The following is a 5524-nucleotide window of genomic DNA, read 5'->3' on the forward strand; positions in this document are numbered from 1 at the left end:
ACATGTAATTAAGTTGGCGGTTCACAAGGAATCTCAGACATCAAACTGTTTTTAATTGAACATAAATAGTACACCCAAATATACAAATGTACAAATAAACATAGCAAGGTAGAACTGAATGTCAATGAAACAACCAGGGATGAGGAAGCAACGGACATCAGGACATTTGTTCTGTATGTAATGAGAAGTTAATAGTGTTACAGGTTTGTGAGAAATTTACAGTGCGAGACAAAAAAAGAAATTAAAAGGAAGTAATTAAATCAATAGATAGACAAATAAGAAATTAAAACGAAAAAAAAAAAAAAAAATTGCAAGGGGAATGTAACATGTAATCAAGTTGTTTTTTTTTTTTTGTTTTTTTTTTTTTACCAAAAAAAAAAGGAACCTCGGACATGGGTAACTATATTTTTTAGTTTTTGGATTTTTCCATAAGTTTTAAGGATTTTTTTTTTTTTTTTTTTATATTTCAAAATCGTTTATGAAGACATTAAAATTTGGGGAGCATTTTTGCATTCTGTTCTTGTGAATGAAGAACTTGGCCAGGCCTAAAAGAACATTGACACAGAGTTCATCTGTTATGTTGCTTATAAGTAAACAGAATGTTATATCATCTTTTGAGAAGGAAACTGGTGACGATGGAATGAGAAGGAGAAAAAATATATGGTCAGTGGTTTCAATGTTGTCTTCACAAAATGTACAAATATTATCTTCAAAATTAAAGCGTACCCTCGATAATTCCTTAGATGGGTAGATGTCAGTCATAATTTTGAAGTGGGTCTCTTTTGCCTTGGGGGTATGGGTAGAGTCAGATACATGGTTCGCAGCGTGGCAATCGATTCCTCATCAAATTTATTTAAAATATCCTTTTTTTTTTTTTTGACGTCCAGGGAATAAGTTTCCTGTGAAACATTTCCTAATAAAGGAGTTGCCGCGCTTTCTGTCCACAATTGAGATTCCCTGGAGTGATAGTCGGGGTAACTGTGGTTGTACGGTTCGGTGCGTCATTATATTTTTGGTCAGGAATACAAATTGTCGAGGCAGTGCGTTTCGTAACTTTAGCAACTCTAATATGGGAGGCTTGAATCTGTGTGTAGTACAGAACTGCTCATTGTCCAGAGGACTGCCAGTGTCATCCATCAAGTCAATTATCGACCATATACCTTTCTCAAAGCATTCCTTGTAAAACAGAGGTTTGTTGCCATGCAGTACATATCGATTGTTCCAAACTATTATACTGTGTGGTGAGAAATTGTGTACGTATATCATTTTCCAGTATAATAATATTTGTTTATGGAACTCTGAACATTTGACAGGAATCTTGTTGATATCCAAGTCAGAGATAAGCAGAAGACTCAGGCCGCCGACTTTGTTGAATAAGTAGTTTGGAGTACAATACCAGAAAGAACGATGAGGTTTGATCCAGGATTTCAACCAGTTCACCTTCAATGTCCCATTCAAGCAGTCCGACTCTATCACTTTCAGCCCTCCTTCACTTGTTTCTTTCACCATATGTGATTTTTCTTAGATGGTGTGGTCTGTTCCTCCAGATAAAGTTGAAATTGATTTGGTTAACAGATTTTACGAGTTGATTTGGAGCAGCATTGGAATACGCTGGGTATATACATCTGGATAAACACATCCATTTTAGTCAAATATATCCGGCCTAATATTGATAAATCTCTCTGGAGCCATATATTAGAATTAAGCTTTACTTTGATTCAGTTTAGATTCAATGTTCCTGGATTGATTTAACGTTTGGTCCTTGGATAGGAAAATGCTCAAGTATTTTATTTCTGATTTCATAGAAACATCGCTGATTTCCTTTAGTGGCGAGTCATGCAGCGCAAGAAGTTTGCATTTCTTTAAGTTTAATGACAATCCTGAAGCCTTGGAGAATGTTTTGGTTTTTTTCAGCACTTATTGGGACTTGATGTTCATTTTTCAAAACTAAGGTTGTGTCATCTGCCAGCAGGCTAATAACAATTTCTGTCCCCAACATTACTTCTGTCCCACACGTATACACACACACACACACACACACACACACACACACACCTTAATTCCACTCTTTTATATACGCATGTCTGGAGTTCCGGGAGCTCGTTCTCAACGTTCTGGGGATAATCATAGCTGTGCTGATAGCATTGGCCGAAACGTATCCACAACCAAACCGACATTAGCTCATCCACTCATTCACATATGTGTGTGCCCGGAGGTCCGGGAGCTCCAGTCATAAGTCCGGGTGATCTATGTCCGGAGAAGGCTCACATTAGCCGCTCTAAGGGGTCCTGCTGCCCCCCAGCTTCCCGGCCTTTGAGAAGAGACACATAACTCCGCTCTTCCGCTTCTCCGCTATGGGCCCTGGTACTCCCGATCCTCCGAACTCAGGTGAATTGCGTGACGTGCTTCTGCTCTCCTATAAGCCCCTACACACTTCGAACACGGCTGTTATCACCCTGTTACTGCATTTCAATGACACCCATTTGCTTTCGATCTCAGTGTCTGCCTCCGTACGGAAAAAGCGGGATGGGTGGGGGGGCATAAGCGCATTCGTGGTGTAAGTAATCAGAAGTTAATAGTGTTAACGGTTTGCGAGAAATTTTTAATGCTAGACAAAAAAAGAAAATTAAAAGGATATAATTAAATAAATAGATAGAAAAATAAAATTAAAAACGAAAAAAAAAAATTGTGAGGGGAATATAACATGTAATTAAGTTGGCGGTTCACAAGGAATCTCAGACATCAAACTGTTTTTAATTGAACATAAATAGTACACCCAAATATACAAATGTACAAATAAACATAGCAAGGTAGAACTGAATGTCAATGAAACAACCAGGGATGAGGAAGCAACGGACATCAGGACATTTGTTCTGTATGTAATGAGAAGTTAATAGTGTTACAGGTTTGTGAGAAATTTACAGTGCGAGACAAAAAAAGAAATTAAAAGGAAGTAATTAAATCAATAGATAGACAAATAAGAAATTAAAACGAAAAAAAAAAAAAAAAATTGCAAGGGGAATGTAACATGTAATCAAGTTGTTTTTTTTTTTTTGTTTTTTTTTTTTTACCAAAAAAAAAAGGAACCTCGGACATGGGTAACTATATTTTTTAGTTTTTGGATTTTTCCATAAGTTTTAAGGATTTTTTTTTTTTTTTTTTTATATTTCAAAATCGTTTATGAAGACATTAAAATTTGGGGAGCATTTTTGCATTCTGTTCTTGTGAATGAAGAACTTGGCCAGGCCTAAAAGAACATTGACACAGAGTTCATCTGTTATGTTGCTTATAAGTAAACAGAATGTTATATCATCTTTTGAGAAGGAAACTGGTGACGATGGAATGAGAAGGAGAAAAAATATATGGTCAGTGGTTTCAATGTTGTCTTCACAAAATGTACAAATATTATCTTCAAAATTAAAGCGTACCCTCGATAATTCCTTAGATGGGTAGATGTCAGTCATAATTTTGAAGTGGGTCTCTTTTGCCTTGGGGGTATGGGTAGAGTCAGATACATGGTTCGCAGCGTGGCAATCGATTCCTCATCAAATTTATTTAAAATATCCTTTTTTTTTTTTTTTGACGTCCAGGGAATAAGTTTCCTGTGAAACATTTCCTAATAAAGGAGTTGCCGCGCTTTCTGTCCACAATTGAGATTCCCTGGAGTGATAGTCGGGGTAACTGTGGTTGTACGGTTCGGTGCGTCATTATATTTTTGGTCAGGAATACAAATTGTCGAGGCAGTGCGTTTCGTAACTTTAGCAACTCTAATATGGGAGGCTTGAATCTGTGTGTAGTACAGAACTGCTCATTGTCCAGAGGACTGCCAGTGTCATCCATCAAGTCAATTATCGACCATATACCTTTCTCAAAGCATTCCTTGTAAAACAGAGGTTTGTTGCCATGCAGTACATATCGATTGTTCCAAACTATTATACTGTGTGGTGAGAAATTGTGTACGTATATCATTTTCCAGTATAATAATATTTGTTTATGGAACTCTGAACATTTGACAGGAATCTTGTTGATATCCAAGTCAGAGATAAGCAGAAGACTCAGGCCGCCGACTTTGTTGAATAAGTAGTTTGGAGTACAATACCAGAAAGAACGATGAGGTTTGATCCAGGATTTCAACCAGTTCACCTTCAATGTCCCATTCAAGCAGTCCGACTCTATCACTTTCAGCCCTCCTTCACTTGTTTCTTTCACCATATGTGATTTTTCTTAGATGGTGTGGTCTGTTCCTCCAGATAAAGTTGAAATTGATTTGGTTAACAGATTTTACGAGTTGATTTGGAGCAGCATTGGAATACGCTGGGTATATACATCTGGATAAACACATCCATTTTAGTCAAATATATCCGGCCTAATATTGATAAATCTCTCTGGAGCCATATATTAGAATTAAGCTTTACTTTGATTCAGTTTAGATTCAATGTTCCTGGATTGATTTAACGTTTGGTCCTTGGATAGGAAAATGCTCAAGTATTTTATTTCTGATTTCATGGAAACATCGCTGATTTCCTTTAGTGGCGAGTCATGCAGCGCAAGAAGTTTGCATTTCTTTAAGTTTAATGACAATCCTGAAGCCTTGGAGAATGTTTTGGTTGTTTTCGGCACTTATTGGGACTTGATGTTCATTTTTCAAAACTAAGGTTGTGTCATCTGCCAGCAGGCTAATAACAATTTCAGTCCCCAGCACGTCTAACTTTTGGATATCGTTGCTCTTTTCAACATAAACGGCTAGCATTTCGGTAGCAATTATAAATAAATAGGGTGAGATGGGGCAACCTTGGGGGATTCCCACATCAACATGGAAGCTCGGAGTGGTGCCGCTTGGCAGGGTGACACAGCTATGAATATTCTCATAGAGCCCACGGATCACATTCCTGAATATTTAACCAAATCCAAAATGTTCGAGCGTTGCTATGATAAATGGATGTTCGACCGAGTCAAAGGCTTTAGAAAAGTCCAAGAAGGATATGCGGCCATTATCTTCAATGCGATACGCCTCTAAACCCATCGCTCGCCCCGACTCGGGGAATCCTAGAGCCTACTTGCACCCCCGCCCTAACTTAACTCCCTCACTCGTGGAGCTCCCTGAGCTCCACACATCCCGGAGCATCACGCCGACTCATTCACATTTGAATGATTGTCTTTATTTTATGTCCGCTAGATAGAGGCATCCGCACATGCGCATCAGTGGAGCTTCAGGCCGGCTGAGGCATGGACTGAAAATCATAAAGACATGTGTGATGAGCTAAAAGGAAGATAAGCATATTTTTATAATAAATGTAAGAAAGAGAGGGTAATGCAGCCTCAGGGCGGCACTGGCCCGTGTCTCTCCAAGCCTGCCTTTGGGGGGGGGGGGGGGGGGGCACGGAGCAGTGTCTCCCTGTGCCGGTCCCAAGCCCGGATAAATGCAGAGGGTTGCGTCAGGAGGGGCATCCGGCGTAAAACGTTTGCCAAAACCAAACATGCGAGTCAACCATAACTATACCATACCGGATGGGTCGCGGACCGG

The sequence above is a fragment of the Fistularia commersonii genome, unplaced genomic scaffold, assembly GCF_037954325.1.
Source record: "Fistularia commersonii isolate RoL2024-O1a breed Wild unplaced genomic scaffold, RoL_Fcom_v1.0 HiC_scaffold_44, whole genome shotgun sequence".
Lineage (NCBI taxonomy): Eukaryota > Metazoa > Chordata > Actinopteri > Syngnathiformes > Fistulariidae > Fistularia > Fistularia commersonii.